This window comes from Oreochromis aureus, linkage group 3 (assembly GCF_013358895.1).
Source record: "Oreochromis aureus strain Israel breed Guangdong linkage group 3, ZZ_aureus, whole genome shotgun sequence".
Lineage (NCBI taxonomy): Eukaryota > Metazoa > Chordata > Actinopteri > Cichliformes > Cichlidae > Oreochromis > Oreochromis aureus.
Window position 1 is genome coordinate 88793858 of NC_052944.1, and position 16860 is coordinate 88810717.

At 41.0% G+C, this 16860-nt stretch overlaps 1 protein-coding gene across 4 annotated transcripts in view; it reads right to left on the reverse strand.

Annotated features, from left to right (window-relative positions):
• Nucleotides 1–16860, reverse strand: part of LOC120438415 — a 190598-nt gene that overhangs the window by 169695 nt on the left and 4043 nt on the right. The window contains exons 5-7 of one of the 4 annotated variants that reach the window (XR_005611865.1): nucleotides 16675–16799; nucleotides 16491–16565; nucleotides 16162–16378 (exon numbers count right to left, since the gene is read on the reverse strand). The exons of 1 other annotated variant lie outside the window; for it this stretch is intronic. The gene's annotated coding sequence lies outside the window, so the exon portion shown is untranslated. Of the gene's footprint in view, nucleotides 1–13041; nucleotides 13643–16161; nucleotides 16379–16490; nucleotides 16800–16860 lie in introns of those variants that run through there. 2 more of the 4 variants (XR_005611864.1, XR_005611866.1) reach the window with 2 other exon arrangements.

The following is a 16860-nucleotide window of genomic DNA, read 5'->3' on the forward strand; positions in this document are numbered from 1 at the left end:
CTAATGCAACACTAAACCAAAACATAACACAAAATGCTGGGTCGAACCGACCCAGGACCGTGACAATCATGTCTGATCTAGTATTTTTTTTCTCTCTGATTTTCTTTTCTAAATGTACCTGTATATTGTTTACATGTTTGAAATAAATTAACAATCTAATTAACAATCAATCCTTCTGGCTTCACTACGGCACAGGACACTTTAACACTCATGCAATGTACATTCTGAGATTCAAACGTAAATTTACAGATTGTTTTATTTTATTTATATAATATATATAATTCACTCACTGTATATAATGTTCTCTTTCTTGTTTTGTTGCACAGTCGAGCAGCTTCTCAGGACACATTTCACTGTGTTGTACTTGTATAACTATGCACATGACAACTAAAGAATCTTGAAATATGAACATGAAGACAGAGACAGACAGATACCTTTGACTTTCAGCCGGATTATTTTGTATTGGATGCTACTGCTGCTGTTGACCATACACTTATACACTCCACTGTCTCTCTCTGTGGGGTGTTTCAGGGTCAGACTGAGGTCTCCAGTTCCCAGCAGGTCTTCATCCATCTTTGTTCGGTCCTTGTAATCGTGGTGCTGTTCTTCAGGCTGGCCAGAGCCGTTCTCATACACATGGACCTTCCTGTCTTCACTGTCCGTCCACACCACTACAGCATCTTCAGGCAGGTTTCCTGTCGTTTTGAAGGGCAGCTCCAAAGACTCCACCCCCTCAACCACCTCCACCTGGCAGACTGAGAGGACAACAAACAAAAGATGAGCTGTACAGACAGCAACAGCAAGTTTTCAGAGTTGTAGAGAAAGATGAGGGACAGAAGCAGATCAGAGCAGGAGGTAACAGGACAGAAAGTTAAATCAACTTTTTGAGCTGTTGAAGATGCTGAACAAATGTGTGAAGAGGATTTGTTACTTTGTCTGGAGGCTAAAAGGGCCCTGTGCATCTGCATTGCCTGCATAGAGCATGAAAATGATTTACTCTAATCCTCCTGCAGAGTAGTTTCTAGAATGAATAAAATGAAGTAATTCAGGAGGACGGCTCCAGTCCACCATTTCCAGTGTTTCCAATCTCTTCCCCTGGTCTTATTAAGCTGATTCCTAAACATTGCACCAGCAGCTAAACTGCTAGTCCACATTCAAAAAACTGTGGTTTTATCTGGTTCCCTCCCCAGCAAGACAAGGGTTGATATGTGTAGCTTGCTGGCTGTCTGAGTGGTGTCCAAAAACAATGTGGGCTTTCTAGATAATTGAGAAACTTTCAGGATTAAATCTGGTAGGAGAGACTGCGTCCATCCCACTTTGGATGAAGCAGCTCTTATTTGTAAAAAATGGTCAGATATACGAAAACTTCCAAAAATGTGCCCTTAAGGCTGATTCTGTTCATCTGGACGTAGCATTTTGAGTGGGAGAAATGCTTCATCACTCATCCATTCTCTCTTGGCTCTTGACGGAGGCAGTCGCACTTTCTCCCTCTCTTTCTCTTTTCTTCTTATCTTTTCTTCTTGGCTTCTCATGTCTTGTATAGTCTTGCTTATTCTCTAACCCTAAGAGAGTCTCCCAGACTTGTTCTCTAAAAACATAAAGAAGAATTATTGATTTGATCAACTGGTCTTGACACCCTACTGGGCTCGGGAGAGCCTGATTGTCCTGTAGAGAAGTTTGCTGCCGGATACTTGATGGTCAGTTGCGTCGTTTGTCTGGCGACACTCTCGATGGAGGACATTGAACGACATCTACCAATTCTGAATCATGATAACAGAGTTCTGGCTGATTGGAGCTGGCTTGGACCTGACTTATCAAAATACAAAAGCGGCTACAGCTGTTCAAAATCCCACAAGGCTGGCCGACATGATAGACAATGGGCAGGGCTGTGAGTACTCAGACTGTGTTTACTGAACACAATATGGATAGGATCTTGGAGAAGCTCATGGCTTTGCAATATGGATAACATCTTGAAGAAGAACAACGGGAATTGAGAGAGCCAAAACAACTACCATCTTCATCTCATGCGCCCCCCCTTGCACCCCCTGACAAAACTCTCCTTTAGATAATAAGACTGTTCATCGTGACTCTCTCTCCCCTCATTCAAGGCCACCAGCGTGGATCAAAGATTGTTGATTTTTGCTTAACCGGGTGAAGGGACACTTTCTCTCGGCTGAACAAGGAACACACACATACAAATGCACCACAACAGACCTACACTCAAACCAGCCCACTGAATGAACAATGGACTACGAGGCCAGTTCCTTGATCATTAATATGCCACTGTATGACCATTGATCAGCAATCACTGATCTAAGACCATTGATGAGTGATCAATGGATGTGTACATCCTCATCATTGAAATACTGTCCATGGAAACATGCACTGAGAGAAGGCCTGAAGCTCAGCCAATCACAGAAGAGAATCGGGAATGAACTTGATCAGCTGAGAGCAGAGACAGTGATTTGAGGTTCAGCTGTCAGAGTGAGGCTGCCTCACAGTGGACCTGAACCCCTTTCCTTGTGCATCTCCCATCAGTTCAGTTCTTTGGGTCCTCACAAAAGCAAAGACCTCTAGGGCAAAGGTGAGGTATTCTTCCTCCCTGCAAGGTGAAGGATCAGTAGTCTGATTTAAGTACGATACCTTTGGCCAGGGAATCATCTGGTCATCGCTTCACTGCAGTCTTATGTGTTTTCCCCACAGTAGTAATAAGGGGGCATTAGTCAGGTCTGTGACTAATGCCTTGACTAATGGGGGCATTAGTCCAAGATGGCGGCCAACCAAAAAGGTTTGACCGGTTTCGTGCGTGTGCGCGTTCAGGTGTGCTCGTGGCCATGCGAGTTCATGTGTGGAGACACACAGGGCGTCAGAGGGGTTATATGAGTTTATGTGTTTTTAACTGGGTTTTAATTTAAACAAACCATAGAGTTTTTAATTAAACTATTTTTATCACTTTGGTGTATCTCAACATTCAGTTATACAGGCATTTGTGTTCTTAAAAGCAATTCTTTGTTTTGGGAGCTGTTTTGCTTCACAGTGCATCTTAACAAAGAGGGGATGCTTTTTAGTTATATCTAGTCAAAAGTGTTGGTAATAGTGTTTTAATCACACTAATTTTATAATTCTGACAATATCTCAGCTTGCAGCGATGCATGCATTTTATTTTAAAAACGGCACAAGTGGGAATTTCTTCTGAATGGGTAATGTCAGCTTGTTTTCATTTAATCAAACCACTAGTTTTAATTATCTAGTTTTTACGCATCTACTGGGGTTTCTTTCACGGGTTGATGAGATCATTTTATTTAAAAATGAGGATTTCGGAATGTTGAACTAAGATGGAGACAGGGGCTACTAGTTTTAACACAACAGATGGTCACAAATAACATTCATAGACTAGAGAATAACATAGAAGAGCGCACTACATGGTTTAAGGACATGTTTTTATACAGTGGTGCGACTGGAGAGCTATGCTGCGTTTGTTAAGCCAGATTGACGACACCATCATGAGGGAAAGGCTCAACACTGCGTACGAGTGTATTAGAAAACGCCTTGTTTTTGATGATTTTGCGACTTGTCCGAAGACTGGCATGCATTCTACCCTGTGCAACCCTAAAATCATAAGGCCGTCTGACAACTAAATAAACCAAATGGTAGGTTAGATGGGTGTGTGTGAGTATCTATGCAACAAAATATAACATCTTGTTATTGTTCTCATTTTTCAGAGGAAGACATGCAAGCATGGGACCTCTCAGACTCGCCAGACTCCGAATTGCCCGAGTATTACTTTGACACCCACTGTGATGATGTGATGCTGAGGCTCAAGACATTCCGATTCATCCCCACCACACGCCTGTTTGTACGCTCATACACAGTCGATGGGACTGGAAAACAATTCAGCAGGATTGCAGAACACACCATGACTGCACTGAGATCATCACAACATATAGTGTGATGGAAATTCAGTTTCCAGTAGCACAGCACCGACAGAAGTTGCATGTTACAGATACGCTAAGGGAAATGAGAGTAAGGATATAAGCACACAGCCCCACTCCACTGACGACCTGCTGTTGGCCAACACCCTCAACGACTCTTACTGCTGGTTTGATGAGACATCAAGCAGCCTTGACACCTCCACCTTCCCCAACAATAGAGACACTTTGGTCCATCATCCCCCCACCTCCCCACTCCCACCAGCACAGAGCCATCACCACCATCAAAGACTTCACCCACAGGAGCCCCCTCCTCACTCCACAGCTATGAGGATTTCACACCACCTTCTCCCACTACAACCCTTCATATTCATGATGTGAGGACGCAGGTTAACCCTTTAGACCTACTAAAGAACCCAGTCCGCCTGAGCTTATCTTTATATTTTTACATGTTGTAGTGCCATTTCTGGGAGTATTTTAAGTTGCTATACATCAATACAACCATTATATCCCAAATTGTAATCATATGTATGCATCAAGTCATCAGTAACTACATAAATTGCAATAGTGGTATTTTTACACAAATTTCTAGTTAAAGTAATTTCAGAGGTTCATCCCTGAAAATTGTAAATGTAAAAAAGTTGCATAAAACAGTTTCCAAATTAATTTTGAGTGTCTTCATAGTTTTATTTTTGAGATACACCAATTTGTATATACTGCAGCCACCAACTTTGAAATTCTCATTTACATGACTTATTTAAACATTCTCCTCTTGAATGCAAAATTCTTAAAAACATCTTTTATCCTTTAAGAGGAAATAAATCTGAAAGCTGTTCCATCCTAAAAGAGTACAACAATGTGTAGTTTATGATGTTCTAAAGGTTTCAGCATCTTTTTGAATTTGTCCCATGTGTGGAAAGCAGCACTGATCAGTGTCAGGTTATAATGACCAAGGTGTACACAAACACTAAGTTTGAGTGTGTGCAGTGAGACTTCAGTCAAAGCATTTAACTGAGGTGTGAAAAATAAGCTGAACTCTACAGCTTGTTGTGGTCCCCTGTGGCTTGACAGCCTTCCAGCTGTTCTCCAGCATTTTCATTTACAGTCATAAAATATCTCCACATGTTGCTCCTCTTTCTCTCTCTCTGCAGTCCAAATGCTCTTCTGAGCGCATCTGAGTCACGTGACGGCACAGTAACAAATCCCAGCAGGGCAGGAAGAAGGGGGCGGAGCAAAGTGCGTCTGCCGCATAAGAAGAGGTGTTCACACAGACAGAGCTGCTTTTTCATCCACAGCGAGTAAATAGTGAACCTCCAGGAGAGAAACAAACTAAAGTATCGATCATAGATAGAGAGATAGATAGATAGATACTTTATTAATCCCCAAGGGGAAATTCAAGGTTCCAGCAGCTTAAGAACACCACACACACAGCATTCACTACAATGTACCAGGATGATACACAACAATCAACAAAACAACATTACTAAATCTAAATCAATCTAAATCTAAATCAATCTAAGTCAACAGTAGCAAAGCGTATAATGTACTGGGGATGCAGTCCTGTTTGAGGTGCGTGTCAGGATAATAATGCAATGGTGCAACAGTGCAAGGTTAAAATCTAGTGACCAACAGTAAATGTGTGCATATGTCAACATGTACAATAAAATGTAAGCACAGTAATTTAACAGTTCTAATATAAATATATGGGCAAATAATATAAAAACTAACCCGCAGTAGTATAAGAATTATGGCATCAGTGCAAGTCAGATACAATCATTGGTCAAGAATGACATATATGGACAATAAAAAAAAATGTAAACATGGTAATATAACAGTTCTAGTATAAATATATGGGCAAATAAGATAAAAAGAATAAAGTGTACGCATGGTAATATAACAGTTCAAGTATAAATATATATCATATACCACTACCAACGTTTGGATCGATATCTGCATCGATCTGCACACCCTTGTCTCCTGGATCGTAGCTGAGATCAGCGTGAACCACGTGGGTCTCTGCTCCCTGACCTGTTTCCTGTGTTTGGAAAGAGTTCCAGCTTCATCACGGAGTTTCTCTCGGTTTGTGGGCTCATCTAAAGGTAAGCACCGAGCTAACTTCAACACTAGATTTACTAACCCTGCGCAAATTTGCAGAAATCCCTTGAACCCAACACCTACTAGAATTACTGACTTTTTTATTTTCTGGTGCAAGTCCCGAGGTGTTAATCACCCCTGCTGAGATTTGTACAGGTCATATGCTCGATTCACATCCTGCTTTTGTTGTGCAAACCACCCATTGTCTTTGAGGCCTGGCACATTTGCTTTTGCACACACATACAAACGCTGCAAATCTGTGTTTGTTTGACAGTGTAAGACAAAAGCAGCAAAAATAAAAACTGTACCAAGAGTACAGTCTTAATGGCTCACTATACAAACAATCTGGAGACATAAATACTGACACGTGTAGGGCTGGGCTGTATCATACCGATCACGGTAATACCGGTGTAATTTTAGGCAACGATAGGAAAATGAAATATTGGATAGAATATGGGTAAAACGCGCATGCGCAGTGCATATGTTTACATAAGCACATGGCGGGTCGTTAAATGAAACGGATGAACCAAAACTGGTTTGTAGAAATGCAACTTCAGTGGTGTGGAACTGGTTTGACTTTCGTCCGTCAGATACACAACAAAGCACTATTTTTGGTAGCGCATGCTAGCGGGCCGTCGTTATTACCGTGTTTTTGGAAAATACTGCGCACTTAAAATCAATCCTTTGATTTTTCTGAAAATCGACAGTGCTCCTTATAATCCCGCGTGCTTTATGTAACTCTGGTTGTGTTTACTGACTTCGAAACGATTTTATGTACACGGTGCTCGAAAATCTGTCAAATGTTTCAGTACGACTTTGCTCAGCTACGAAGCCGCACCGCTTGATGGTAGTGGTGTGCGATACTGCATATTTTGGTATTAGATATGATACCAATACAGATACGATACTTTTCAATAAATAGGGTGGATGCCTCAGTGAATTACTGAATCGCAATTAATTTTCATGACCTTAAGTGTTTTTTGTGATGTTTCCTTTGGTGTTATTAATTAGTTAAAACCCAGGACATAATTAGGAGAAAGAATTTATTTATAATATAATTATATAATTTTATAATAAAATTATATATATATATATATAGATATATCTATCTATATGTAGCGTCAATCCTTTGATTTTTGCAGCGTCACTCACAGAGATCTCAACTTTTGTATATTAAAGTCCAGCCTCACAATACTTCAGCAGATATCATAATATGCGTCAGTGACTTGACTCCTATAACACTTAAAAGCCGTCCTCACCGTCTCACACTCTGTGTTTCCTGCTGGTTTTTCTCCTCGTACACGTCTCTGCGTACAGGCACAGCCAAATGTCTCTAATCTTTGCCCTAGAAACAAGTCTAATATTTATCTGTGTCTGTAAGCGTGTTTGCATTGAAGACTGAATGCCAACTCTCATGAGCACATTTGCAATGTGTGTATGAAAATAAGTATAAATACTTATTTAATAAAAGCTCACATATACAATACCACTAATAGAAGGCCGGTTAGAATAATGTATGTCCCACAAATCACTGCCTCTGTTTGTATCTCTGTCACTGCAGGACCAACGTCGATCGAGAAGTCAGCGCTCTCAGGAGGCCGACAATTTTGTTGAAGAAAGAAGTGGAAGAAAAAAATACAACCGTGACGAGTTTGGGAAAGATTTTACTGTGAAAGCTTCCCTAAAAATGCATCAGGTCATCCACACCGGAGGGAGACCTTTCAGCTGTGGAGACTGTGGAAAGTCTTTTACCAGGTTTGGATACTTAAAAAGACACCAACTCATCCACACTGGAGAGAGACTTTTCAGCTGTGACGAGTGTGGAAAGTCTTTTGCCCACTCTGGAAGCTTAAAAACACACCAACTCATCCACACTGGAGAGAGACCGTTCAGCTGTGGAGACTGTGGAAAGTCTTTTACCAATTCTGGAAGCTTAAAAAGACACCAACTAATCCACACTGGAGAGAGACCATTCAGCTGTGGAGACTGTGGAAAGTCTTTTACGCAGTCTGGAAGCTTAAAAACACACCAACTCATCCACAGTGGAGTTAAAGCGTACAGCTGTGATCAGTGTGGCAGAGCTTTTACTCACAATCACAGCTTACAGAGTCATCTAGTTACCCACTCTGGAATTAAGGCGTACAGCTGTGACATTTGTGGAAAAACTTTCAGCCGGATAGGGAGCCGAAACATTCACCTACGCATTCACACCAGACATGATGTGTACAGCTGTGATCAGTGTGGTAAACAGTTTACTACAAACGCAGAGTTACGACATCACATGTTTGCCCACACTGAGGAACGACCTTATAAATGTGACCTGTGTGAGAAGACTTTTAAATCTCCACGTTGCCTGAAAGCACACCAACAGATCCACACCAGAAAGACTCTACAAGTGCAGTTACTGTGAGGTATGTATTTATATTTTTATCTTGTCAGCCTGACTGTTTGAAACAACTCTGCTCATCAAAGTGTGTTAGCATGTTAGCAATTCTACTGCATGGAAAGGCAGCTCTGACTGATTATTCAGACTCTAATCACAGGTTTTTAGGGATAGTGTTTGAGAATTGTGTTATTGTTATTGTAGCATTAAACTAGTATTACTTTAATGTTTTTACTCTTATTGTTTTTATAGCACATTAAATTGAGCTGAGTGTGATAATGTAAACAGTAAAATGTAATTGGACTTTGGCAGAGATGCTCTTTATTTCAGGTGACGTTCAGGATAAAAATGTTGAAGGACTGACTTACACTGTCTTTGTGTTTTTGTTTAGAAGCAGAGCGACACAGATGGATCAAGTTCTCAACCCTGTCATCGCTGTGGGAAAGACTTTTGTTGTGACCTTTGTGGAAAGACTTTAAGTCATTGAAGGACTCTGAAAATACATCAACGTAGACACACTGGAGACAAAATGAACTACTGTAAAGAATGCGGGAGAGGCTTCACCACTTCAAAGGACTTCAAACAATATGAACTCCTTCACAGTGGCGTTAAAAAGCATGTCTGCGATCAGTGTGGGTCATCCTTCATCAGTGCACGTCAGCTTGAAAAGCATAAGCGAGTCCACACATGAGAGAAACCATACAAGTGCAGACACTGTGACAAAACCTTTTCACAATCATGTGATCATACTAAGCATGAACGCAGACACATGAAAGAGAACTTCATCTGTGAAAGAGTTTGAGTAATCTCAGTTCATACTCCACTCAGAAACGATTCCATGTTACAAATAAACTGTTACGTCTTGATTCCTACTTTTACGTTAATCTTGTAAAAAGTACATTTGCATAACGACTGAAACCGGCCCAATGAATGAACAATGGGCTGTGAGGTCAATTTCTTCATCATTAATATGCAAATTCTTATGAGCATTGATCAACAACCACTGGTCAATGGCCATGAGTACCATTCGCAGAGTAAATATTTGCATAATGATTATGAAGTTTACTGTTACCGATGTTCAAAAACATTTACTAAGTTATCTTCTCTGTGCAAACATCAGCGTGATGCAGGACTGAAATCATTGCCATCTCTGGATCACAGTGAATCTGCAGAGACAGAAAGGTCCTCTTCTGGTTTCAGGGTCTGACTTAAACCCTTGAGATCAGGCTCCACAGAGTTCAGGTGGAGTCTTCTGTAAAGATCTGATGAGGCACCTATGAATGAAAATGTGCCTCTTGTTACATTTTAAGCTTTCTAAACTGTTCTACTGTAGTGTTTGTGTTGAGTGGTTCGCTTTGTTCCAGCAGTTTGATTAAGAAATCTGTTTCCTGTTATATTTTTATTGAATGCATTGATCCATGTGTTCTGCAGGTTTTTTTCAGCTTGTTTGTGTAATGAAATCCTGCAACAATTAAACCAAAATTTTATATGTTAAATAAAGAAATGGTTTACTGACAAAGAGTTTGAGCCGTGATGTCATTTCCTGTATATCAGAGCAACACCTGAAGTGACCAGTGTTTAAAGTCAGAGTCAAATGTTGTGTCAGCATGACCTTGTAAAAACTGCTTGGCGATGCTTCACTACGTTATCTGCTAACTGTTAGGGTGTAGAAGGACGAAACTCCCAGGGTGACCAGTGGCAGGAGCTTCCTGATGCAGAGAGTTGAGTGTGGGGGATATAAAAGAGAAGCTGAGGCATCCCAAGGTTAAAGCTGGCATAACTGAACTTTAATGTTTGATGTGTGTTTTGGCTCTCCTGCGCGCAGTAATTAATAGCTTGAACACAGCAGAGCTTGATATAAAGACCTGGGTGACAACTAACTTTATGCTGCTGATTATACTTGGCCCTAAAATACCTAGAAATATGGTATCTAACCAGATACTTGCTCTGGATGGCATTACCTTGGCTTCCAGTAACACCTTGGAGTAATATTTGACCAGGACATTAAACAAATATTTAGGGCTGTGTGATGAACCAAGTTGAAAAAGCAGAAGGAGTCACAAGAATTATTAGAAAAACAGAGTTTTCATTCATTTAACCCAAATATTATATTTATAAAAGTAATTAATGTTAAGCTCATAAAAATGTCAAAGAAACAAAACTGAACTCAGGCAAAGAACTGCAAACTTAACAAACCAAATGACTGCACAAAGAAATATAACTGACCTAAACAAACATAACTGACCTAAACATGAAATGGCACAGAAGGGTAAATATATTGTCTGATCAGACCACTATGACACACGAGGAGTTTGTATGTTGTATAGAGTGCTTTGAGTACTCCGGGAGAGTAGAAAAGTACTATATAAGAATTAGTCCATTTACCGTTACCATGAGTGACCAAAGTGTCTCTATTGTTGGGGAATTCTCTATTGAGTTGTGAAAGCTGCTTGATGTCTCATCAAACCGGCAGTAAAAGTCGTTGAGGGCGTTGGCCAACAGTGGAGTGGGGCTGTGTGCTTCCTGAAGTGAAAATCTGGCATTTAAAGATGAATGGGAAAGACTCGCTCACAGCTGACTAATGAACATTTGCATGCATGCTTAAGAACTGCATTGACCCCATTTCATCCAAGGTTTAAAATTCTGCCTGCAAATATCAGAGGTGTAGTCATCTGTGTCCATATTTTCTCCAGCATACGGGGGATTCCCATCATAATAAATCTTTTGGTAAGAGGTGATAAAGAACCTAATCAAAATTTTCCATCCAAATTCCCTCCATCTTTGTGAGGTAGTGCATTTCCATTGTTCTTTCCATATTTGAGTCCATTCATCCTGTGTTATGCACACTCCTCCCTCCTTCTCCCATAATATCTTATTTGTAAAAAATGTATGCAAACAGGAAATGTGTTTTTTGTTGACGTCACCACTAGGGATGCACCGATATCGATACCGGTATCTGGTATCGGCCTCGATACCACATTTTCTAAAGTACTCGTACTCAAGTCCACCGACACTGGGGACCGAAACCACGGTCTGAGACCTGTCTGTTTGAGAGGCATGTAAGGGGTTAATCACAGGCGCCGAGTGCCCACCCCCAGGCCGGAGCTGGGAGAAGGCGAGGCGAAACAAGTGAGCCGTGTGGAACTATTTCAAAGTAAACGAAGACGCAAAAACAAAGGCGGTGTTGTGGAAATTTTAACAATAACCTGCAACACACCCAGTGAGCTTGATTTGAAGTGGGTTTAATGAACACATTGCAATGTGGAGAGAGTATCCCAGTGAAACACCAGGATCATCTCTGAATTGTGGCCACCGCCCTTACATCTTATATACAGAGACACAGACAAAGAACATTCCTCAAACTCTCACATGTTGGCCCCTCTCACGGGGGGCTATACCTTCTCCCTTACAGAGAGAATTATGACCTTGTTTTCTGCTAAGCCTTCACCTAAGGATTTACATCCCTGATAAGCAGGAGTCTCACTATCTGTATAATGTCTCCCATTACAACGGCCTCACTGTGTTAACATTACACATGCATGTAAACTAGTAACAGGAGTGCTCTTACTATAGTAAAGTGAGAAAGTGATATAACTATAACTAATGTGATATAATTAAATATGTGATTAATACATGAGAAAAGAAATCTGCCACCACAGCGGACTGCATATAGTGCTCAGCTCAGCAAACAGTTATCCTTTGTCCTCCCTGGTGAACATGATGTGAGGAATCTGACTTTGTAGCTATACCATTCTGGTCATGTGATCATGTGGTTTGTACGAACGCTCCTCTTCCTCAGAGGATCCACCTGTGCTTCCTCTCCTCTCTCCTCCACCTGTTACAGTGAGGGAACGTCCTCCATGATGGAGGAGCTGCTGGAAAGTGCTGAGAGTTTCCTCCAGAGTGAGACCTCTGTCACAGTTCAGAGGATCTACGGCAGCAGAGACCTTCATGGACACTAAAAGTCTCAAACACACAACAACAACATCACACTGACTCCACTCTGACATCACTGATCAATAATCAAAGAACACACAGATCAAACTGATTGATCAGCCATCAGAGGAGTCGGATCAATGGAGCTGCTTCTGTTCCTGATGTCCCCTGTTTGATCCTGGACCTGAACTCTCCCTGCAGAGGAGACACAAGACAGTCAGACAATGAAGTTTCATTTCTAGTCAAAGCACCTCTAAAAACTGAATCACTGAAGTGATATTTTATTCACATCAGAATTACATGTGAGAAGAAAATGTACAACCTCATTGTTCCAGACTGTCAGAATCAAAGAGCATCACTGACTCACACTGGAATGTGGCTGAATGTAAGTGAAGCTCTCAAATAACCGGTCAGTTTATGTCCCTACACTCACCTGTGGTCGTGAGCTTTGGTAGTGACTGAAAGAACAAGACTGCAGATACGAGTGGTGGAAATGAGCTTTAACCTGGGTGAGGTGTTTTGGGCATATATCCACTGGAAGGAGGCCCGGGGAACGTCTTGGTGCTCCCCAGTCAAGCTGGAAGAGGTGGCTGGGGAGGAGAGGAGGACTGGGCTTCTTTGCTTAGGCTGCTGCCCGGTTAAGAGGAAGAAATGGATAGAAGGTACTTAAAGATTAAGCTGTTGCTAATGTAAATTGTGGTACCTGGAGCTCCAGTTATTAGTGTCTGTGTATGATGATGAGTTTAGAAGTGAGAGTAGTGGCAAATTAAATTTATGGAAACGTTGCGTTAAAGTATCACCAATAAAACAGTATCAAGGCTACTAAGTCAGTTTCATAAATCTCATTTTCCCACTTGTTGATGCCCAGACTGGTTGAAACTAGATTTAGTTTGCTTGCTGTTGAAACATAATCCAACATAATCATTCCAACAAGTCAAACTCAAATCACAAGACAGTCAGATAGAAACAAACAAATAAACAAACCTTTGACTTTAAGCAGCACCGTTTTGTATCTGTAGATATTCCTGCTGTCAACTACACAGTTGTATCTTACTGTCACTCACTGTGGGCTGTTTCAGGGTCAGACTGAGGTCTCCAGTTTTCAGCAGGTCTTCATCCATCTTCGTTCGGTCTCTGTAAACCTGGTGCTGTTCTTCAGGCCTCCAGCCGTTCTGATACACGTGAAGCTTCCTGTTGTATCTGTCCCTCCACTTCACTCTAACATCTTCAGGCAGGTTTTCTGTGGTTTTGAAGGGCATCTGGACAGACTCCGCCCCCTCCTCCACCTCCACCTGACAGACTGAGAGGACAACAAACACACCGTGAGTTAAACAGATGGCAGCAGCAGCAGTTTGCAGCAGAGTTATAGAGAAAGCTGAAGGAGAGAAGCAGACCACAGCAGGAGGTAACAGGACAGAGATCTAAAAAGTCAAAGCAGTTTTTAAAGATGTTGGAGACGATCAGAGTCTGATGGTGCTGCTTCACAGTCATGTCTCCTCTCAGTGTGGATCTACTTACTGCTGAAAGTGTTTGTGGACCTAAAATGAAACATTAGAGAGTTCAAGGAGTTCTGATCACAGATCCTGTCTTCTGTCAGGATCGGTTTCTTTGTAGGACAATATGACTCAACAAAGCACCGGATTTAAAACACATCTTCAACCTGGAGCCTCAGAAACTGTCACACATCAAGGTTTCATTATTTCTACACATCACTAAGTCCTCAGGATCAACACAGCTCATCTCTACAGTTCTGTCTGAGCTGCTCTGTTGGACCAAAGAGTTAAATCAGCTCCACTGAAACCTGCTGATAATCACATGACCTCAGATGAGCTGCTTCCTCCAAACAAACTGAATGACTGTGTGGATCTGTTCATCAGTCATGTTGAACATGAACAGCTTTGCAGGATGAAGAAAACGGCACAAGTATAGTAATACTTCAAATAATTGTAAGCATTTTTTTCTTCAACAATATTCTAAAAGTGCATCTGAAGCCTCGTGATATAGTTGAATCTCTGATTTCTGTCTTTATTGATAATGTTGATTTCTACTTTGTGATCTGTGTTTTAGTTCTTGATTTGTTTGCTATCTCAGCATGTAGAGTTCCAGTCTTACTGGATTACTCCAAGTTCTGTTTGCTGTGAGTTTTCAATGTTTCATTATTTTGAATTCTTGGTCTTTCTTTAGCTCCAGTTTCACCAGTGTGTTGTCTGTGTGTTTAGTTCTGATCTTCATGTTTGCTTCTTTCAGAAAGAACCTGACCGACAACATGACAGCAGCATCTTACAGGCCTGAGGACAGCCTGGAGGAGAGGGCAGAAGGGCAGAGGACAGGGGGAAAGACTAGAATACATAAATACATACATATATACATAAATAAGCACATAAATCAGGAGGAAGGTACTGATTTTGATTCAGACCAGGTCTTGTATTAGATTTTTAGCTGTAACCTGACAGGACCTGACCAGAGATGATGTAATAGAAGTGAACCGATTTTGGTGATTTGCAGGTTCATAATTTACATTTTAAGATTTCAAAATACTGACTCTGAATCGCTAAATTAAACCTTCGGGTTTCTTCATTTTTTAATGTTAGTAAGAAAAAAACTATCAAACCTTCAGAGGTCCAGGTTACCGAGGAGACAGTACTCCGTCTTTAACATCATCCAAAGAAACACCTCAGACTTCAGATCAGATCCATAAAAATTCAGAATAAGACTAATTGTTATTAAAATGTCTCACACATTCAAAGACATGATTTTCTCTTTTCCTGTCTGTGAGCCAGAATCATCATGGATAAAAGCAGCAGTGTAAGTGTGTATGAGGCATGTTGTATGTTTTGAAGAAAGTCTTTCAGACTTGAAGTCTGCTGACTGTAAAATAAATAGCATGTCAGGGGTAATACAGAAACCCCTCATCACTGATCACACGCAAATTTCAACATGTTGACCTCTAACCCCTGTTTAGTCTATAACTCTTAATCAATTTAACTCTTAATTTAAGTTTTTTTTGTTATTGTTAAATATTGAGTGACAAAAAAAGTCTTAAATCTAACTTTGCTGAAGTTGTAGGAACCCTGCTTCCATCCTCAAACACCGGGAGAATCCCAAGACGAGAACTGCTGCTGACCAAAAGGATCACGAAGGCTCATCTCACATTTGCCAAAATGATCTCAATGATCCCCAAGTCTTCTGGGAAAATAATTGTGCACTGGCGAGACAAAAGGCTCATCTTTCTGGAAAGTCTTAGTCCCCTTACATCTGCACTGAAAATAACAGCATTTCATAAGAAGAACATCATACCAACAGTCAAACATGGCGGTTGTAGTGTGATGGTCTGGGCTGCTTTGCTGCTTCTGGACAATTTGTCTCACTTGATGAACATGAATTCTGCTCCCTATCTGATAATCCTGAAGGAGAATATGAAGCTATCAGTTCATGCACTTTAGCTCACTCAGATTATGCAACAGGGTAATGATGCAGAAAGACCACCTCTGAAAAACAAAACTAACATTTTGCAATGGTGTCGTCTTAGCACAGACTTTAGTCTGAGCCCGACCTTAAACTGCTGGATTAAAACATTAAAACATATTGTTGAAATATAAATAAATATAAAAAACATGTTTAAAATGTTCATGCTTGTACTTTCATCATGTTATTCAGAAATGTTAACCTGTTGTAACTGTGAAGCTCATCAACTTCACACTTGGCAGAATATCACCCTAACAGTACTCTGAAAGACCAGGTAACAGAGAACAGAGGAAGATGAGACAGAAGGAGGAATCGACACTCTGGGAGCCAAACACATGAGAATACATGAAAATCTGTACAGAAACAATGAGACTTTAATGTGATAAAGGTTTCTGTGGCTTCTTGTTGAACATGTGTTTCAAAGGCAGTGTGCAGCTAAGACTCATTGAACAAAATAGAGAAAAGGCTAAATAAAAACCAAAGATTCAGAAAACAACAACATAATGCCTTTGTCCTTTGTCCTGTCCCAGCAGAGTGCAGCCTGCTAGCTGCACGCTAGCTTCGGGTACTCCTGGGTGAAGGTTAAACAAGAGGACATTAAAGTTCATTCTATCATAAAGAGGAAATTAATATAATAAAACCAAAGTTCAATATCTAGACAATGGCACCTGAGAAACTGTTACTTTTAACATCACTGTTTTCGATCTGATCATGTCTCCCTTTCTCCAGACGTAACATGTGTCTCTCCCAATGTTTCCCTGTGTGGGGTTTTCCAGAGTCAGACTGATATCAGCACGATCCTATTGGAAAACTATCAGTCACACCAAAAGTGCCCGTGTCGCAAAGTCGACTTAAGGAGCGGCTCACGGAAGCAGATTCAGCAAAATGGAGAAGGAGAGCCCTGGGCGGATGGTGGCATGTCAACAACGTAGCTGAAGATTTGGAGAACATGTCCTCAAAGCCTCAGCAGCTTCATCCCAAGAGGCCTGAACCTAAAAAAGAAAGGAAGAAACAGTCTAAACAGAGCAAATCTCCCAGACTCGCTCTTCCCAA